Raw genomic sequence first — 23023 nt, forward strand, 5'->3', positions numbered from 1 at the left:
AAGCTCTCTAATAGAAAGGCTTTCCCAGATGCCAAATGCACAACATTCAAAGATATATATATTTATATGCAAGCAATAATAACACACATGGTAAATACAACAGTTAAATGCACAAATAATACCATGAATAATTAAGCAGCAAATAATATGAGATAAGACTCAAGCAAATATTATGGGACGTCCTGCAAGAGATCAGAAAGATATATACATTGAATCACAAAGAAAACAGCTCAAATGATCAAAGCCACTGGCCAAACTTCACAATGGTAGTAATCAAAACTCAAACACTTCAAATGATCAAAGCCACTGGCCACACATCACAATGGCAATAATCAATACTCAACACTTCACCTGGTGCATACACTGCATCTTAGCCCACTCCTGACCGGGGGATTAAACAGCCGGGGATAAGAGCCTCAGCAACCAGGGTTCCACTGTACCAAAGTAGACACGTCCGTCCCCATTCAGATTCCAAAATCCCGGTTTCTAAGTCAACAACCCTCAGCTTTACAATCTCAAAACAACACTAGAAGGTTTGAGAATCGTCCTCCCCGCACAAGGAAACTTACTAGAACTGGCCATCTTCCAAACAAACATTCAATGGCAGAAAGGAGTTCTCACATCCCCTCTCCATTCTCACATGTTCCACCCTTTATCTTAACGAAGTTCACGGAAGCCTGCTAGGGTACATTAAACAATCTCACACAAAACAATCATTAAACGTGATTAACCCAAACAACTTGCAAGCTTGGCTGTGCATGCAGATAAAGCTCAAGCCAGGCAGAGTCAGAATTCAGGATGACATGAGGCCATGTCAAAGCCAATAGTAAGAACTACTACCAATGTACAACACAATGTACATTTGTGCACTACTGCTTATAGCATCATGTACTTCATCTCTCAATGTACAACACAGTGCACATTTGTGCACCACTGCTCATAACACTGCACTTTGAGACCAAAAAGTACATTCCACACCTCTCTCTCTCTCTCATGCTTTCAAATGCACATCCCACACTTTCTGTTCTTGGCAAGGCTGTTCTCCTCTGTGACAGCTTCCACTGAAAGACTGCAAGATTGCAAGAAAGAAACCTTTACGAGAAACAAGGCATATGCAGGACATCGTACATTCAGGCTAGGGTAAAATAACACACCAAAGTCAAAGGTCATCACAGGGTGTCAGACCACAAGAGTGCCTCTAGCACTATACAAAGGTCCCCGATATCTCTTCTCCTTCATGAAACCCTACCAACCCAGTTGAAGAGTCAGGTCGCCACATTGGCGACGAATCCCATCACAAAAAGATCTCGTTTGGGTGGATGCTCCTTCGGTTTCTGGGCCTCGAAGCTGTGGAATACTCTGCCCCTTCACTTGAGACAAGAAACCCTAGAAACTACCTTCAGCAAGAAACTTAAAACCTGGTTGTTCAGACTGACCTAATTTTGGTACTGCTAGAGACAGCTTTTGGCCTATTCCTGCTCCCGGCTCAGCTCTATCTTCCCTTTCTCTGCAGTTTCTCTTTTTACAATCTTTGTCGATGTTTGTGTAGGGCAATCCTAGTGCGGGACACTCTGTTTGGAGTAATCACTGTGCTTTAAAAATTAATAACATATCATAACGAGGGTGGGAGCACGCTACCTCACATCCCTGCTCTCAATTTTCCCCAATGCATCATGGTAATTGCTGACAATAATAACACTTACTTCAGTAGTAGCCTTTCATTTTTCACCCTTTTTGGTGCAGCCTGTGCTCAGTAACTCTAGACACATGTTTCTGGATTGATTCCTTCATCCGTGTCGAACAACAAGTCATTTTGGGGGTGCTGTAAATGCTGCCCAAACTCTTCTCAGGTCTCTGTGCCACTCACTGGACGCAGGTGCATCAACATAAGCTCATCAGCTCAGTAGATCAAGAGATCCTTTTCAAACAAAAGGAGGGTGAGAGCACACTGCCTCAAATCCCAGCACTCAATGTGCCTGAATGAATCATGGTAAATGCAGTGCATGATAACCCTTAGGGCCAGATGTACAACCCTTTCATTTAGCGCCTCGCAATTTGCGACTCATTGTGAGTCGCAAATTGCGAGGCCCTAAATGAAATGTACTACAGTGTTATTACACTGTTTTGTGATTCCCAATGGGGTCACAAATTGCGAGGTTCATTAATATTAATGAGCCTCTCGCAATTTGCGAGCCCATTGGGAATGCCAGCCCTCCCAGGGATAGTGGCCTGCTGGGCTCTCAGACCACCATGTCTGGGACTGCTTTTTAATAAAGCAGCTTTTTTTTTTTAAATGCAGCCCGTTTTCCATAAAGGAAAACGGGATGCAATTACAAAATAATGAAACTTTTTTGTTTAATTTTTTAAGGCAGGCAGTGGTCCCTAGAACCACTGCCTGCCCTTAAAAATATTTGTAGGGACAGTCACAAGGTGGAAGGGGTCATTGCGACTGCATTACCACCGTCTGGAAGAGGGTGGTAATTAGCGAGTGTTTTGCGACCGCAATTGCGGTCACAAAACATTCACACATAGCATTGCGGACACAATTAGGAAGGGAACTCCCCTTCTTAATTGCAACTCGCAGTTCCTAAATAGCGAGTCGCAACTAAATTGTGGCTCGCTATTTAGGAATTGTACATGGCCAGCAGTGATTTTGCATGCGCAAACAGGTTCGCAAACCCGTTTGCGCATGCAAAATCACGTCGGACAGCTCGCCCCTACTTCAGTAGTAGCCTTTAATTTTTCACCCTTGTTGGTGCAGCCTGTGCTGTGTAACTCTAGACACATGTTTATGGATTAATTCCTTCATCTGTAGAGAGCAACAAGTCATTTTGGGGGTGCTGTAAGTGCTACCCAAAGTCTTCTCAGGTATTTGTACCACTCACTGGGTGCAGGTTCATAAACACACATCAATCTAAGTGCAGGAACAGCAGCAAATGTGGCACAAAAGAAGTAAACCTGATCCTGCTGCGGGATGTGACAGATCTTACCAGTGAAATCCTGCAGATGAGTGACACATGATCTACACTCCACACTCGAAGAGGCATCCAGAAAGGTAAGAGGAACTTCTTTCATTGCCACCAATAGCCCATTTCTATCCACGGGTTTCTCAAATGCTTGAAACCCTAGTTAACAGAGAGAGGTACAGTGACACACAAACATGCCTTTCATTTCCAACATTATGTCTGGAGCAAGGAATGCAGTTTTTGAAGTAAGAAAACATCCACAATATTTAGAGTGATCCAAGCAATTAAAAATTCATCCTATAACTTCACAACCTGGGAATCCAAATGTCAGTACACATGAACTCCAGATCCCACCTTATTCACTCAAGCAATATCAGCATAATCCTTTAACTCCCCTAACATGCTAAGCTATGCATGCCACCACAAACGACCAGTCACCATAAACACACCTGTTCAGCACAAACATTTCTTTCAAGTCCATCCAGAGCCCTAGAAACATTCAAAACAGACATCAGACCTCTTCAACAAGAGATATCCTTTTCTCAGCCAAAGGAACGTGTCAATGTGGTCCTTCCAAACTGTATATCTACTATTACACAGAACCCAGTCTACTGTATCCTCCATCCACAACTCAGACATTGACTACTCCACCTTTCAAAACAGTTTTCCGCAAGTAAGTCTAGCAGTAACCTATTTCTCTTATTTGCGCAAACGATCATAGGATTCCTTGTGCTAGTGGGGTATTGAGATAAAACTAGTGTGAGGTTTGTCATGATGCACAGAAAAATATTTTAGCTTTACTAATGAAGTAAAGACTTCCCCATCCAAATGCAGAAGAGTAAACTTAATTTATCTTCCAGTGAGAGAAGAGTTCTGATTCGTGACATCACAGCACAACTGATTGGATTTGAAAATAATCTTTCCTGGAGATCTCAACTTACACTGAGAAAACAACTTGGACCCACTAACGTGAATGTTCTCATTGATCCTTAGATACTAGAAACTAGGGGGCATATCATCAAGGGACTTATTGCCACGTTAGCATCAGTTTTCAGCGATAAAGCGGTGATAATTCTATCGCCCTATCAACAAGGCGTCGCTAACCCCTGTTAGCGTTACTATTCCGGCGATAGCAACCGGAAATTTATCGCCTTTCAAGCCAGCAATAATCAACGCTAATGACATGCAAAGTAGGCGTTCCTGACTGAAATCCCACAAAAAAAGTCACTAACACAGCTTTTCACTATTATCAAGGATATCGCCAACCCGCTTAGCTACAAAAAAACGCACGCTAACTCCCGCTAACTCCAGTTATTAACACCTGATAAAAACCTGACTTACACTGGAGATAAGTGGGTGTATATAAGGGAGAGTAGGCCCGAGCTTCCCCAGAACAGCCACAGAAGCCATGGAGGTAGTCATCATGCAGATTGGATTCCCACCAAGGCAGCAAAAACAACAACCACCGCCAATGCCACCACCCCCAGGACCACCACCACCCATGCAGCGACGAAGAAAACAGCGGGCACTGCGCAGACGTGTCTACCTTGCAGACTTAAGGCCAGAGGAAGTCATAGCCCACTACAGGCTCAAAAGGACATCCATCCAGCACATCCTGACCCTTATTGCCCACAGGCTAGCGCCACCAACACAGCAGACAACCAACATCCCTCCTCAGACAAAACTGCTCGCTGTGCTGCACTTTTTGGCCTCTGGAACATTCCAACCAACAACAGCCAGAGTCGGTGGAGTATCACAGGCAGCCTTCTCAACCTTCCTCCCCACTGTCTTGGATGGCATACTCAGCCTGATTCCCCAGAACCTTCACTTCCCCAACACTGTGCAGGAGCAGATTACCATCAAGCAAGGATTCCATGCCATTGCTGGCTTACCACAGGTGATCGGTGCAATTGACTGCACACATGTACCATTTGTGCCCCCTGCGGACAGCGAACACATATACCGCAACAGGAAGCACACCCATTCAATGAATGTGCAGGCAATAGTGGACCACTGCGGACTGTTCACAAATGTCATTGCCAAATTTTCAGGGAGTGTGCATGATGCATTCATCTTCCAACACTGCATCATAAACCAGCGCTTCCAGGATGGCACATATGGAAATGCATTGCTTGTGGGTAAGTACCAACTGAACACACCACATGCCCAAAAAACACAATCATGTAGACCCATCAAGAGGGAGGATGTAAATACATAGCCTAGGTACTGATTGAGGGGGGCACAAAATGCATGGGCACACCACTACGTGCAACATGCCGATGTATTGTGTACGAGGATGAGGTATGCAGGCTCCACTGCGTAGAGCACGGGTACTCATAGTATGGCCCACGTGCCGCCAGCGGCCTGGCAAGCCTTTCTTGTTGGGCCGCGGACCTTGCAGACATTGTACCTGTGTGCCATGTCTGCAGATTTTATAAGAGTGCCACCAAACACTGCCGCACCAGCGTGGACTCCGAGAGACTCTGCACCATGGGGGATGTGCGAGTCCATCAATAGTCAGAGTGGAGATGCATGTGCGCCAAGAGATGAAATATAACAAAAACTCGTTTAAAAGTAAATGGTCCATGAAAGACCTGTGAAGTACTGGGGTGTGGCTGTGTGCCCAGGAAGCTGTCCCAGCCCAGGCTGCCAGGGACGGGGAGGTGACAGAGAGTGACAGAGGGAGACAGAGGGAAAGAGACAGAGGGAGGGAGACAGAGGGATGTAGACAGAGGGATGAGGGCTACAGAGGGAGGGAGACCGAGGGCGACAGAGGGAGGGAGACAGAGGGAAGGAGAGATAGAGCAAGGGAGGGAGAGATAGAGCGAGGGAGGGAGACAGAGAGAGGAAGGGAGGCAGAGAGAGAGAGAGAGAGAGAGAGAGAGAGAGAGAGAGAGAGAGAGAGAGAGAGAGAGAGAGAGATGTGTGTATGCCAGGTCTGGTGGCTCAGTGAATGAGGGTGTCCGCCCCAGGGGCCTGTGTCCAACCACATGGTGAGTTTCCTTTCTCACTAGCCCTGCCCCCTTCCCCACTGACCCCGCCTCCACCCGTGCGGCTGCCACAAACCACACTGCAAATTTGGGACCAGAGAGAAAGTATGTGAGTACCCATGGTGTAGAGTAACCCCCAGCACTTGGCCATCTATGTACCTAATCAAAGTCATCCTCACTGGTTTCCCAGTCCGGTGTGTGGTCGCATTGTTGATGAAGATGATCATGTTGCAGTTCTTGTTGCTGGTGACCTGTTAGGGTTAGGGTGACCCAACGTTGCATACTCACATATGTACAATCAGTGTGTCAATTCAGAGGTTTGTCGTGACCAAGGTTGTAACAATGCACTTTGATTGTAGGAAGTGCATTGTGGGGCAAATGTGCATGCATAGGCCGGAAAATGTGTCATGAAACCACCATACAGCGCCATTGGTGTTGACTGCAGTGTTTTTGGTGCTGCTGTTGATGGTGTTTAGAAGCATCTCCTCTCTCACTCTGCCACACATATTTCTCATTCTCACCCCTGTGATATGGTGTGTCATGTGGTTGCCCGATGAGTAAGTGGATATCTATTCGGCCACTACTTGTGAGTTGAAATAGATAGATCAAATGCTAAACAATTACAAATGCTAAGAAGTGTGCAAAGGTGAGCCATGCCATGTGTATCAGCTTGGTGAAGTGTGTGGCCAGTCTGATCTGGTCAAATAAACCACATAGTGTAAATGATTTGGAGAAGTGGTGTCATGTGAGTTTCATGCCATGCCCATGACAGATGACCCAGGCCATGAAGTTTACGTTGTGTCAAAAGTTATTGTTGATGGTGTTTTCAAACCTTCACTGTCTCCAGTGGGCCCTGCAGGTGAGGTGGCTGCGGACTGTCCCTCGTTTTCTCACGGAAAATACAATTGCATGGCTTGTGTGGTGTCACAGGTCTTCCATCAGCATGAGATGCATGTCTGAATGTGAGCTGTGTCATGCGTGGCCGATGTCATTTTAACATTCACATGGCGGTGACTGCGAGGAGTGTGGATCAGTGCCCTGGCTAGATGTCAGGAGAGCCAGGCTGCATGTTGGTGACTGTGGTTTTTGGGCCGGTCTCATTCCCATTTTGTACATTTGTAGTGACACGTACGCAACTGTGCAGCAAACACAAGCAAAATGGATGGTTGGACGATCAACACTGAGGCAATGTACTCAGCATTGATGCCGCTAAATAGCCAGAAGCAACACATGTCTAAAAATTGCTAAAATCACAAGATAATAAACTGTCAACACTGCCAACATAGTATGCCTAATGAATCATGTACCCATCTATCCCTCATATGTCATAGGTGATCAAGGATATGCTCTCTGCCCGTGGATGATGACACCCATACGAAACCCCACCACCCAGGCACAGAGGCAGTACAATGCTGCACATCGACGCACACGTGGTATCGTGGAGCGTACATTTGGCGTGCTCAAGTCACGTTTCCGTTGCCTGGATATTACAGGTGGCAAACTGCTGTACAGCCCAGAAATGGTGAACAAAATAATACTGGCATGTTGGGTATTGCACAACATTTGTGTCCGCACAAATGCCCCCTGGATACAAGTGCCTGCAACACCGGGCGATGAACAGGATGATGAACAGGATGATGACGAGGATCAGCGAGGCCGCCCACACCCCACAGCCACTGCTGCTGGAATTGCCCGAAGGGACAGGATCATAAATAATTTCTTCACATGAGCACATCACATTGTGAATGACAAAAGCAAATACATGTATGTAGAAAAGGACCTCAAGTACTGTTTGTGACAATAAACAAACTCAACACACATACCCTGTCTGCAAGTTACTCTCCTGCATCAGTATATCACTATGAAATGTTACCATTGTACAATAATTGCAAGTAAGAGTACCAAAGTAAAATCATGCTGTGTATGTTTCATCATCCCAGAGATGCAATAGTGCGTCAATCGTGCACAAGCTGACTTTACAATGAGTAAAATCGGGCACACAACTCATCAATGGTTGTGTCAAATAGTATGTAATTCATGATTCACAGGGTACACTTGACATGATAATTTATAATGTATGGGTTTTGAAGTGCCAAAAAATGATTTCATTGGTTAATTTGTTGTTAAATATAACTGTTAAGGCCGTGATAAGGGGGACAAATCAGAAAATTGGGTGTGGAATGGGGCACTAATCTGAGAGGTGGGTGTGAACTGTGTGTCCAAGCAGAAAAATGGGTGTGAATTTGGTGCTCAATTTGGAAAAATGTGTCCTAAATTGGGTGCAAATTCGAAAAGTGGGTGTGAACTGTGGGTCTAAGCTGTAAATTGGGTGTGAAATGGTCCCAAATGGGGGGAATACACTCTGCATGCATCCAAGACATTGAATGAGCCAACAGCAAGGCTCACATGCACACCATCCCTAGACACCTTCATGAAGACCGTCAAGACCGGTCACGATGTTTAACAAATTGGCTCATTGGCAGTATGACCCAACAGACAAGACAAACTATCTGACCATCTCCTTGCACCCCGTGGTGGACAAAGTCACTGAGAGACCCATAAACACCCAGCTGTCTGGCTACATTGAAGAGAACTCCATCATGGATCACTCCCAGCCTTGTTTTGGCATCAAGCACAGCACCAAGAACGTACACCATGCTGCCAATGATTACATATGCATGCATCTTGAGAGTGGTCTTTTTCAATAATCGACTTTATTGCGAGGTATCAAAACATTTAGGTACAGCAGAGTCTTTTGTGTTAATTTGTGATTTATCCCCTGCTGCTCTACCTTTATTCATACAGGGGTTCCCCTTTTTGTAGTGGTTGTTCCTTCCCAGCCTGGTTTGCTGTGGGGTCTGTTCATATGATCAATTTTTGGATCTATCATTAATAGCTGCACTCATATTCCTGTGTATCCTTTGGGACCTTCGGTTTATTTACTTTGTTTGTGATTATTCGTTCTCTTACCCATCTAATCCTTCCTTTTCCTTTTTGCATCATTTTTCCTTTTTGTATTTTTACTCTTTCAATTTAGTTTGTCCTTATTTCCATTTGCTTATGGATAGCATTAAAACCTTTGGGTTTTCAGATGAAGACTATGCACGCCTCATAGGTCAAACATTGGATTCTGATAGACCCTTTTTCTCTTTCCAAAGGCCCCAACGAGGAATGGACTAAATTATTTAATTTAAAGAAAAAGACCAAACGCACAGAATCACATGCCAACTTTATGTTGGAGTATCTCAAAGCGGGAACCATCCCCATTGGCCTTCGAGTTAGAAACATACCGGGGTTATTTGTGGAAATCAGGCAATTCCTTGAAAAGTGGGCCCTGATATCAAATAGATGCTCAAGTGACTGGATGATCCTTATTGTTGAAACCGCTAGAGAGGTTATCCAGTTGTTGAACAAGGAAATCCAGGACCTAGAGGATAAACTCAAAGCATCTAGCGGTCTTGAGGAAGGCAAGAAAAAATTGGAAGAGATTGTGACTGAGCTAGATTCATTTAGTGAATATTTGTTCAAAAGAAAGACAGATAAGTTGAGGAAAGACATCAGACTCTTCTCTCAGGAACGGGCCTATCCTTTTTTATCTGAGAACTTTTATGCCCCAACCAGTGAAAACACAACTGGTAACACAAATCTCCAGTGGGGCAACAAACGCATTATTACGTTTTCAGACACCACCGACTCGGATAGTGAGGGTGCGTCCTATCAAACTCCACATTATAGATCGGATACTGAGAGATACCAAAGTAAAAATCATTTTTTAGGGAACCGAAGAGGCGTATCCCGCCCACGATTTCGAAACCAGTACCGGAACCAATACCAGAACACACACCAAAGAAATCAATATCAGGAACCAGTCCAACCTCAGAGATACCAGGAACAAGCTCAACCACAGAGATATATTCGAACTCGCCAGAATCAGTATTGGCGAACGTAGTTAAAATTCCGTTTTTCAATTTATCAGCACATCTGATGGATGATTCCACTGAGACATTGCTCACCAAAGGACTATCATTTGTTCCGTCGACCACGATGAACATATTTGAATTCATGACAGACATCCATGCCTTTTTTCGCAAAATCAGATAAAAAAAATTCTTTGAGAACAGAGATGAGATTGATCTCAATGAGAACCGTTCTGGCCTCAAACCACCGTCTAATTTTACTCCTACCGTAGATCAAATAGGCAAAGAAGTAGATCTTTTTGAGAAAGCTGTCCTCAATAAGATTGAAAAAATTACCAAGTTTGTACCTTGCCCCACTCACAATATCAGTAGGGAAGAGAGGAATGCCCTCACCATTCTTAAGAACAACAAAGACCTCACAGTGAAACCGTGTGACAAAGGGGGAGGCATTGTCATCTTCAACACCTGTGATTACAAAAACAGGATGAATGCCCTTCTGGGATCACCTAGACATTACTTGAGGATTACCACCAATCCAGAACCCAGGTTGAAACGCAGAATCCTTTGGGCTGTGGAAGCAGCTATAGAGAGAGAAGAGATCTGCACTAAGGAAGCGGAATACCTTACCATCTACGAGGTACCCAAAACCTATAAAAAATAAAATTGATCCTCCTATGAGACCCATTGTCTCTACCATAGGTTCGGCGACGGAACCACTTTCTAAATACATCGACCGGTTCCTTCAACCCATAGTCACCACACTCCGATCCTATGTGAAGGACACGGGACATTTCATTTCTAAAATAGAAGGTCTTCGATATAATCAAGAACGAGAAATACTAGTCACCATGGACATTGAGTCCCTGTACTCTAACATTCCCCAGGAAGAGGCCCTTAGGGTGGTCAAGGACAAAATCGAATCAGAAACATCATTATACAACAGATCTTTCTTGATTCAGTGTTTGGAAATTGTCCTGGAAGAAAACTTTTTTGAGTTTGATGGGGATCTTTACCATCAAGTGCAGGGAGTCAGCATGGGGGCGGCCTGTGCTCCCAGTGTCGCCTGTTTGTACATGGGACACTTTGAGGAGCGCAACATTTATAACGAATTGGCCCCTTTTTATGAAAATATTTGTCATTGGTCGCGCTTCATTGACGATATTTTCTTTGTTTGGAGTGGCGACCATGAATCTCTCTTAGCTGACCCAAATCTTCGATTCACAGCACAAAGCAGTATTCAAAGATTGGAGTTTCTTGATGTGTATGTGGAACATGAAGATTCCTAACTGAAGGTATCACTATTTACGAAACCCACCTCCAGAAACACGTTGCTCCATTTTGAGAGCTTTCATCCGAATAGCCAGAAAGGCAGCATACCATTCAGTCAGTTCCTGCGCCTGCGCAGGAATTGTACATCTGTCAAAGATTACCTCTTCCACTCTGAGGCGATGAAACAAAAATTCATATAGAGAGGGTACCCTAACAGGCTTGTTAGGGACGCTCTTAAAAGAGCACGATATTACAATCGTGATGCTTTATTCACCCCAAAGGAAAAGGGAAAGACTGAAAAATTGGTATGTGTCATCAAACATTCATCCATCAATCATAAAATCCGACAAATTGTCAATTCACAGTGGCATCTACTCAACCTAGATAATCAGACACCTAGAATTCCTAAGCCCCTTTTTGCGTTTCGGAGAAACAAGAACTTGAAAAATATGTTGGTAAGGGCCAAATTGCCAGAACAAAACATCGCGGTACAGAGATCCATCACAGGGAATGCCCCTGTCCGGGGACATCATAAATGTGGAGGATGCCAGGCATGCCCCAATACCATTGAAGGCGACATCATCACAATCAATAATCGTACCATTAGTTTGGGCGAAATGACAAACTGCAAAACATCTAATTGTGTATATGTAATTTTATGCCCCTGCAACATCCCCTATGTGGGAGAGACTGCTAGGGAATGTAAGATCCGCATAGGGAAACACAAGTCCAACATTAGGCGCAAGAACCTGTCAGCCCCATTGGTGACTCACTGGATGGAGCCTAAACATTCTGAGAAGGATGTGCGCTGGACTATACTAGAAAAAATCCGGACACTAAAAGGGACTGAAAATAACATCATCCGTAAAAAACGGGAAGTTTTTTGGATTTTCTTCTTGAACTCTAAAACAAAGGGACTAAATGAGGATCTACCATGGGCTAACGCGATTATTTAAAAAATATATATTTCGTGTTTTGCCAGTGTTTCCCTAACCTGCGGACGTCTGGTGTTCGATTTGACTATGACTATGCTTTTTCCTCTCTTTACATTCCTATGCCTATTCAAAGCAGACTTTATGGGAAACCTCTCTGATTTTTGCTTATCGCATCAATATTTTTCCTTTGTTTCAATAGCATTTAACATGTATATTTATACATTCGAGCCGTTCCCGATGTTTGAACTCTGTGAATCATTTTCCTAATTTAGATAACTTCAGTCTATCCTAGCCGATCCACTGCCGCCTTTTCCAACTCACCACTGTGACGTCCGTAGCTCGTTACACGAGCAGTATTTAAACAGCTGAATTCTCTCTGGCTGTTTGTTCCCAAGGTTCTTTGCATCAGGGAAAGACTAGTTGGAAGAAGAGGTGTTTCTCCATTTTGGCATCAGGCAACTCTAACGGTGAGCCCTAGCAGCGTTCGAAATCTCTGTAACTTGAACTATCTTGGCCTGAAACGTGTTCTGCAATGGCTAATTTCAAATTTATGATTATCTTAGACTTTTAGGATCGTATTACCAACCATTAGACCTGTTTAACACTTGGACCCCTTTCGCCACTGGATTAGAGCTGATTTTTAGAAACTTCGACTTATGAAGTAGGTGTTTTTTCGATTCTGCCTCTTCTGTTGTGTCATTTTTTGAATAGCGTAAACAATCTGTCTCCTGAATAGCGTAAACAGTTTGCACTTGGTAAACTTGTTACGTGGGACTTACTGTATTCCATGTTGCTCTTTTCAGATTCTCTTTTAACACTTTTTGGAAATCCTCTCCAAAGAGATAGTCGAACCATATCATTAAAGGTAGTTATCAACTCTTGCACTGGGGAAACCTTCCCTTTCTTTGCCCTTCGGTGCTTCCTATGCTCATATATACTCGTTAGGCAGCAATCTAGAGTCACTATTGCTTTTTGTCTTTAGATTAAGACCAACATCCCCCTCTAGTGGATGAAAATATTTACTCTGCCTGGCTCATTCGACAAGCTTGTATCAGCTTATTAACATGGCCCATTAACATCCTTCTTTCTACTTACGGTGAGTTTTCATAATGAACTATTAACCTTGTCTATTTCCATTTTTTCGCCCCATGGGTGGCACACGATACTCTTTGTATTTCAAGGGCAAAGAGATACCCTCTGCTAGCTTGGATTTCTGTTCTAATTGTTCCTCTTAAGAACTGATTGTAGTCATGTCGATCTTTGGCTAATAATTATTTTTTTGTTTTACTCATTAGTGTCACTTACGACAATGGTGGAACATTTACATTAGGAATCTTAGAAACCATCAGTCCTTTAAAGATGTGTGAGAACTCTCAGACTCTTAATGGTTGTTTCCATAGTATGTTATTCTTTTTTCTTTCTGAACTTCTATTTGTTGTATATGTGCAGCTATTTGGTTTAGCCTACCTATCCTGTTTTTACCACTCTTGCGCCTGGACCTATGCATTTACCCAGTAGGGATTAGAAGTTATCCATCATTATATTATGTGCTATACAGCTAGTTTAATTATAATCATGAAATAGATTGTTTGTCAACTCTGTTTATCATCCAACAGGTCCCATGGACATCGGACGCGAATAAGTTCACGCCCTGAAGAAGGTGTTACCCCGGGGAAAGGGGGTGTTACACCGAAACGCATGTCGGCGTCTCGAATTTACATGTTTATTTAGTATCTCAATACATTGATGTCAGTTCTATAGACTTCGACTATAAATCATTATCTACAGCATATTATTATTGTTCGTTTTCTTAGGGACTTAAACGAGATATGCCAGTTACTTTTGGGCATCTGAATTATGACTTTCCAGATTTTAGGATGTATGTTCGTTTAATGTGTGTTCTTGGTTGAATGGTTGTGAATGAAAGAGAAAGTGTTTGAATGTTTTGTGTCCTAGATTGTCCATGGGAATTATGCTTTAGCAGGTTTCCGATGTTTTCTTATCATTTGAACCTCTTTTCCCAACACGTGATGGATACATTTATGATTTGTTTCAATTAATTTGAGAATAAAGAAAAGACAAAATATCAATGTGACAATTAGATTTGCGTTATTATTTAACGGCATGGTCTAGCAAGAGTGGTCTTTTTCAATCGACTTTATTGCGAGGTATCAAAACATTTAGGTACAGCAGAGTCTTTTGTGTTAATTTGCCTCTTGACCTGTGTCACATTGCGGACAACACATCCTACTACACCTCTATGCAGCCTTAAACACCATCTCACACCACACCCCAGATGCCAGACACCACCACAAGGGGATATGAGGAACAGCCCTCTCCTGGATCCACTCCTTCTTCCCCCCCAAATAAGCCAAAGGACCATCACCCACCCCTATCTCCAAAACCACAGGCAACAACTGTGGAGTACCACATGGAGCGTCACTAAGACACACGTTTTGCAATATACACATGTCCCCACTCACTGCCATTGCTAGACAGCACGGGGTAAGCATATCATCCCACACAGACAACACACAGCTCATCCTCCCCCTCACGAATAACACAGAAGACACAAAAGCCAGCTCCCAGGAATGAATGTCGGAACTAGCATATTGGATGACAAACCTATGCATAAAGCTCAACTGTGAGAAGACTGACCTCCTCATCTCCGGTCCATCCACATCCGCATGGGACAACCTCTGGTGGTTGTCCGCCCTTGTGAGCCTGCCCTCACTGACAGACCATGCACGCAAGTTTTGCATCATCCCAAATCCTCCATCATCCTGCCCTGCCAGATCTACTCCATTGCGTGCTACAACTGTCTACTGATCTAACCTAATCCATCACAATGGATAACCCCAGGATGCATTAAAATTGTCAAAAACGCACTAATTCCCAACAGACTGGACTACTGCAACAAACTCAACGCAGGGATATACAAAACGCCACTACACAAGTTCTAACACATCCTGAAAGCTGCAGACACACCTGTCTTCAGAAACCCACATCCCAAACACAAGAGGCAACACATACAGAACGTCCAATGTTTCACCGACAAGGAGAAAGTAACTCTCAAACTACTCACACACACCTACAATTCACTACACATCATCAGGCACAAAGACATCCACGAGAGAGTCAACCTCAACATCCCCAAGAGGAACTGCTGCTCTGACAACCTTGCCCTTGCAGACTCGACCGGGATCGGAAAATCACAAGGCTGAGGAAGAGCTGCCACCTACGTCTCCAGCAAAGCCATGGACGAAATGAAAGTCAACATCAAGCAATCTCACACCCAGCACACTTACATGCGGAATGACAAGACATGGCTATTTGGCTGAGACGGAGCTGCACTCCCACTCCCCCACAGCGACTTGTGAGCCTCACGTGTGAATAGGGCACATCATGCCCACCCTTATTGTCGGATTGATCTGCGCACATACTCATCACCTACAGACCACCCCAGGTGAGTAGTGCCCTTACAAATCACATCTTTTTTTGAATGAATGTCTGTGAAATTAGCAAAAGAGGTGGGGATGAGTAATGTTACATGCCATTTTGGGTGTCAACTGTCTTGGAACATAAAAGGTAGTCTGTGTATACCCCTGAGGAAGTGTTGGCTATGGAACAACAATTCCCATTCCGTTGGGTGCAGGGGGATACACAGTACCTGGGTCTCCAACTGGCTCCGACTCTTGCCTGTACAGTGAAGCTCAAATATTCAACACTGTTGGATGATGCGGCTAAGGCGCTGGACGCCTGCTCAAAACTGTGCCTCACATGGTTTGGATGCATAGCGGGAGTGAAAATGTTGATTCCCTATATATTTCAATTTGGACACATGGTGTCCCACCCCCGTGCACAAAATTGCAAGCCCTCATTAATAAGTCTGTCAGGGAGGGCAAGCGGCCTTGCCTCTCACTTGCACAGCTTACACGCCCGAAAATGCAATGTGGCCTGGGATTGCCCCTCATCGGTGGCTACTACCAAACCATATGCCTTTGATATATAGTGGAATGGAATAGGCTGCTATCGGAGAAGCACTGGAACTTCATGGAACAGTCTGTGGTGGGCAAAAACATAAGGATATAACTGTGGCTAGCCCATAAGCACTGGCCCTGGGGCTTGTACTCTTCGCTGGTTAGGGCACCCACCCACAAGTTTTTGGACAGGGTGGCAGTACGGAAGGGCTGGACCTCTATCCCCTCACCGATGAACTCCAGCGTGGATAACCTGGACTTGCCCCCGGGTCAGGAATCAGCGATATTCCATTGCTGGCGAGAACAGGGCTGCAAGAGCATAGGGTCTATCTTTGATCTAGAAGGGCTTGTGCCATATCTGCGGCCCCTACAGGATTATGATTTGCCCGCTGCTGATATGCATTCATAACGCCAAATAACACACTGGGTCATGGGACTCGAGGTTGTTTACGTCATATGAGAAGTGGTTAGCGCTTAAGGAGGACAAACGTCCCCTCATATCTGAGCTGTATAAAATGCTTTTGACCAGTCCAAGTGGTCAGTGCACAAAAGCTCAGGTTTTGTGGGAAATGTAGCTGGGGAGGCCGCTTTCCTCCAAGGAATGGGAACGTATCCTGTATCGCGCACACCACACTCCGCACAGTGTAGCGGGGGCTGGAACCTCCTTTTAGGTTCGCTCTCATTGGTGTTGCACACCTGTGCAACTACATGTCTGGGATAAAAGCAAGCCAGATCGCTGCTGTCGGGGATGCTGTATGACTCGTACCCTCGTGCTCTTACTCTGGCATTGGCCGAAATTGAAAAGATATTGGGGTGAGTCCTTAGATAACATAGATACAGCGTGCGACATTGCAATGCCCGGCGGACCGGAGTACACTCTCCTTGGCCTCTCACATCTGAAGGCCTTCCCACTAACATCCCTCAGGGGTAGGCAAATAGTCCCAGCGTTGCTGGCGGACAGGCAGGTTATCCTAGCACAGTGGGGTACAGTGGCAGTTCCAGGGCTCCTGTCCTGGTTACCATGTCCTAGGAACCTATTAGCTATGGAGCGTCTGTCTCTGGGTGCATTGGGAAGGGTGAGAGATTTCACAACTCTGTGTTGCCCCTTTGTGATTTCATTGTCCCGAGATATGAGGGAAGTCACATGCCCAAAGTACTTGCAGGTCTGACACCTTCCACCGATGGAGCAATCATCCGCCGCCGCTCACCCAGTGGAGTGACGAGGGGGCTCGCTTTCACACATATTGTGTTTGCTTACTATCATCTAGGGAGGCTGCAACCGGTGCGGAAGGTTGGGTTGTGGGAGGGTTATTGGGGGAGGGGTTTATTTTCTCCCTTGTTCTTGATTGTTTCACTTGTCTGTTTTACATGTTTATTCTTTGGAAAATGGAAGACACTCTTAGTGGCTTGTTCGCTCTTCCGGTATGCGGCCGGCCTCCGGGTTGCGGCTTAAACTCTGTGTAAATGCTCATAATGCTTGCCCGGCCGGCCTCTGGATGTAGGCAGCAAGCTGTGTTTGCCAAATATTTCTGCCTTTGTATAAAAATATGTAACCCTAAAATGGAGTCTACCTTCATTGTGCAAACCTATCTTCACATTGTATTATTGTGCTGTGATCAGAGTTTTGGCCTGACTGTCCACCACTGTCTGAAAAATGGCGGGCGTGATATTTTTATCTCAAACGCGATGACATTTCTCCCGCGCATTTGAAAGGATATGGTTGGACACACTCCACAATACTGTATCAGCATCAGGACAGTAGCGGCTTCATAGCGTGAAGAAACCCATTGCAATCTATGAAACATGCCGCATACACATTACAGTAAGCCTGAGTACATTAGCGGCCCCTTAGCGTGCAGATTCTGATCGCATGTATTCAGGCTGAGTACATTAGCTGCCCCTTAGCGTGCAGATTATGATCGCATTTAATAAAACTGGCCGCATACACATTACAGTAAGCCTAAGGCCATTAACGGCCCCTAAGCGTGCAGATTCTGATCGCATGTACTCAGCCTGAGTACATTAGCTGCCCCTTAGCGTGCAGATGATCGCATTTAATAAAACTGGCCGCATACTGTGAGAAGGTGGCCTGATATATGCTGTCCACTAGTTCTAGTGGGCACCCTGTATCAGTGCAAACAACCCCTTATGGTGATAGGTTAAAGACAACCTTTATTGAAAGCTATCCTAGTGGTAGCTATGGAGAGCAGCCTTCAGGCTAAGTCTTGAAGGAATGTAAAGCAGCTTGTTTTACCAGTCTATAATCTCTTGAATGATCAAATGAAAAGACAACCACACCAGGTATATATTCAAAATATATGTATTTAAGGTTAAACACACCTCTCGAGTCTCTTTATGAGACTGGAGTTCGGAGTACTAAAGTTACAAGTGATCAAGCATCAGTAAAAGCACAAATACACATTTGGGCCCTAGGGGCGCACCAAACCATATACTAAAAAAGTGGTATAAGAACCACGACTGAAATAGGCAGTAGGCCTATTGCCTCTAGAATCACTGGGACCCCAAGGAACCACCCAAGGTAGTGACACAGGGGACCCACTGGAGCTGTATGCAGTGTGGAAACACAACCGCAGGTTCCTATTATCTTCTATGGGCAATGTCGCGGTTGGAATTTTAAAGATTAGGGCCACTTCTAATCGAGTCAGGACCAAACCCTTTTGGACTTAAGAAGTTCTAGGGCTAGCACCCATGAGAGCACCGGAGTACTCGAGTTACTTCACCCAGGGAAGCCGGGTGCATAGGTGTCTTTTGGTGTCGGGACGCGTCGTCGATTTCAATGGAAGCCTGCAAACAACTGCTGCTGCCGTGAAGAGGAGAAGTGTCCGGAGAGATCCAAGCCTGGATCTAGGATGTAAGGAACCTGAAAGCAGAGGGGACAGAGTCTGGGTCACTTGCCAGTGACCTAGGGCAGGATGGACCAATGCCCACAGATGTCGGGTGCTTCGAGTAAGTTGATGGGTGTCTTGACTCTTCAGCCACGAGGTCCAGGAGGTGTCGACGAAATCCATGAGCCCGGATTCGAGCTGTTCCACGAAGTCTGTCGAGTGCTGCGGTGTCTGCGACCCGAAAGGACCCAACAAGCCTTGGCAACGGCAAGTCACAGGAATGCAGAGAAAGGACTGCGGTTCAGACCAGCAAGGTCTGAGGGACTCACCCATCGTAGGTAAGTCAGGACACGTCTGGAGCAACCAGAGAAGCTCAATTAGAAAAGGAGTTACCTTCGTGGGGACCTGCTAGCCAATGGGCTAGTGATCGTAAAGGAGCCTCAAGTGATCGCAATTGAAGCTGGCCCACGGGTCACTCGTGGAGTGGAGGCCAACAATTTTTGAGGTGCTCAAGGCTGGGGCTACTCAGAGCCCAAAGCACAACTTCAAGGATGACCAGAAAGGTAGTGTTGCTGCAAAAGTTCACGGTGTCCAGGGGTCATGGTTCCACGTCACCCACGATAGCTTTGCGGGCCTCAGCTTTGCTGTGGACTCAGGGTAGCCTCGGGGAAGTCTGGAAATCTACCTCTGGGGATGCAGAGACTTCGGCATCCGGCGGGAGCTTCAGAATTGCAGACTGGTCAGTTGCTTCTTCGGTGCCTGCCAAGCAGGGGAGTCACTCCTTGACCCCAAAGGAGATTTCTTCCGTCTTCTAGCCGTGACAGAAAGTTGAAGGTCCAGGATATATGTTGCAGAGGTTCGTCCAGGGTAATCTAAAGTCCTAGGGACTGGATTCCTATACTTATACTAAGTTTAGGGGATGGACTAACTCTAAGGCCCCTCCTATGGGTGAACCTGGGGTGGGGGTGGTTACACCCCTTCCCCTTTGTCCAGTTTCGTGCCAGGCTGAGTGCCCCTGCAACCGGTTTGAACTGGGCTATGCACAGGGACACCTTGTGTGCCCCAGGCAGTGTCTCAAAAGCATTCTCTGAATGCACCCACCCTGCCCCAATACACATCTGCCTGTTTGGGGAGGTGGTCACACCTCCCTGTGACAGGAAACCTATTGCCCAGGCCTCCGCCGCCGGAGATTCCCCCCAGCAGCAGGAGGCCAGACCCGTGTCTGTGGCAGTGGCATCCATTTTGTGATGCCAGGGCTTTGGAAAGTTTTAACCGGGCTTAGCCAGTGTGAACATGTCTCTCCGTCTAGAAGGGTAGAATGCTACCCCCGCCGCCAGGACTGCAGGGGGGGGGGGTAGTATTCCAAAGCGTTTGACACCAAACACAACATGTTTTGATGCAGCCATCCCAAAGTTAGCATTTACCGTGAGGTTATAATGCGCTTAAGAGTATATGGTATGGCTGTATCACAGAACAGCCATAAGGAAGTATTTCCGAATGCTGCAGAGGGGCTCAGCTCATGCTTGGGCACCCTCTCACATAAAACAAAGCACTCTGCCTTCAGGATTGTCAAGGCCTGCTATAGGAGTGGCTTATAGGTTTATATGTGTCTGTATAAGGTAGTGATATAGGTAGCCTATACCACAGTAAGGGGTGCAAGCACACCCTTACCCAGGCTGCAGTAGCAGACCTGTGGTGTCATTTTGGAGTGCTTCCCAGGGGTGGCATAATACATGATGCAGCCCCTGGTAGGCCTCTAAAGGTACCTATGCCCTAGGTACATAGTATACCATATACTAGGGGCTTATAAGGCACTCCAGATTCCAATTAGATATGTACCTAATGTACATGGAAACCATTTTAGAGAGGAAGCAGCTAGGCTGTGGTCCTGATTTAGCAGGGCCACAGCCAGACTAAGGTCGAAAAACAGTGAACCACCAGCAAAAAGTGGGGGTACTCATGTGAAGCAGATCCTACTCTCCTACACATACACATTACAGTAAGCCTAAGGACTTTAGCGGACCCTTAGCATGCAGATTCTGATCGCATTTATTCAGCCTGAGTACATTAGCGGCCCCTTAGCATGCAGATTATGATCGCATTTAATAAAACTAGCCGCATACACATTACAGTAAGTCTAAGGACATTAGCGGCCCCTTAGCATGCAGATTCTGATCGCATTTATTCAGCCTGAGTACATTAGCGGCCCCTTAGCGTGCAGATTATGATCGCACTTAATAAAACTGGCCGCATACACATTACAGTAAGCCTAAGGACATTAGCGACCCCTTAGCGTGCAGATTATGATCGCATTTTATAAAACGGGCCGCATACACATTACAGTATCAGCCTGAGTACATTAGCGGCCCCTTAGTGTGCAGATTTTTGTCGCATTGTACAAAAACTACCTCTAACACACAGGAAGTGATGTATGCATGCTTCCTGTCTCCCTTGGGTGTGGCATTCACTTTCACTTTCTCTTTAGAGCATATATTGGTTGATTTGTCTGAGTGAAGGCGGTGTCTTGTGGATTGTGGTGTTGGAGAGTGGAGTTTGGAGTGTTGCTGTGTTGCTGTGTCCTGTCTAAAGTGTCTTTTGTAATTATTTTACATGTTTATTACTTTTTACTGTCTACTGTCCTCAGTCTTATTGTGTTTGTTGTGGGTTATTTTAGTTTTCTTTCATTAGAGGGTTTTCTTTTGTTAGTCTTGGGTGAGAACTGGGGAGCTGGGAGATGCCGGCTGTGGGAAGGTCAGGGCGGATGTCAGAGGGGGCATTGGGGGGCTTCCTCAGGCTGGTGCGGTGCTACATGCCTCTGATGTTGGAGAAGGGAGGACGTATCCTCCAGGGCTACAGTGTGGCAGTGCGGAATTTGCAGTGGGAGCGTGTGCGGGTGCAGATGCTCTGCTGCTACAAATTCAATAGGACCGTTCGCCAGTGGAAGCACCGCTGGCAGGACAGGCTGGCACGGGAGGCAGACCTGCTGGACTACACCGGAGTCATGCCTGGCATCCAGGGTGGTAAGTACCAATTCCCTTTTTGTCCATGACTAATGTTACGTACATATATGAGTGACGTGTGTGACAAGAAGATATGATGTCTTTATGCTGTCTCAAGACGTGACACTGTAACAACGTGGTTAATGCAATGCTACTTGTAAAAAATACTTGCGCACGATTACCTTGACTTTGGATTTGTATGACTTACTCTTCCCACTACAGTGTGTGCAACAGTAGGGAAGGTGTTGGAATTGTCAATCCAAATATCCATTATTGATGTGCGCCATGCAGTGCAGTTTGTAGTGACGATTGGTGTTGCAATGATCTCGTAGATAAAGTTTGCCACTGGAAATACCACATAGGAATGGAGATCCCCAGTGTTAACCATCCCAAAATACACATGCTTATTGTGAGCGTATACTCAGCAGGAAGGGTTGCAGGGTGCGTGGCGGTGTTTGCATGTTGAAGTATAGCAAGGGTCGTGTCTGTTGAAGAGCAATGTTCAGAGTTAGTGCTTGGAGATGGGGAGCAACGTTGCCTGTCAGAGGTGTCGCGGAAGGTTGCCACAGGCTATGTCTGCAAGGTAGGAAAAGGAGCAGACTCACAATCTGGTCTCTCTGGGGCGCGGGAACAAGGCATAGGCTAGCTGGTCTGATCGTCGGGTCCTTTGATGTGCCATAGAAAGAGAGTTGAACGTTAAGGTATGTTGACCCAGTGTTGTGGATGGCTGTGTGAGCCTGGCTGAACATCTTGAAGGTGACTCTAGCTTTGATGTGGAGACAGTGGAGTGTGCGCAGGTGGTGGGAGGTGTGACAGGGGTCCTGGCAGTGTGAGGATCAGTCCTGTGGTTGCATTTGAGATGTCCTGCAGCTTGCGGATGTGGTTCATGTAAATTCCGACATGGACTGTGGTGCCGTAGTAGGGTGAGCTGTCGCACAGGGCATGAGTGAGTGTCTATGTGTGTTTGAGTAGGAGTCATTTGACTGTCTGACATAGGAGGCAGAGTGTGTGGAATCAGGATGATGAGACCGGATAGATCTTGCAATTATCTTGGACATCGGAGTCCATTATGGATTCCATGTTGCGTGCCTTGTCCGTGTTGGGGTGTGGGTTCCCCATGC

This window comes from Triturus cristatus, chromosome 1_1 (genome assembly GCF_964204655.1).
Source record: "Triturus cristatus chromosome 1_1, aTriCri1.1, whole genome shotgun sequence".
In the NCBI taxonomy this organism is placed as follows: Eukaryota; Metazoa; Chordata; class Amphibia; order Caudata; family Salamandridae; genus Triturus; species Triturus cristatus.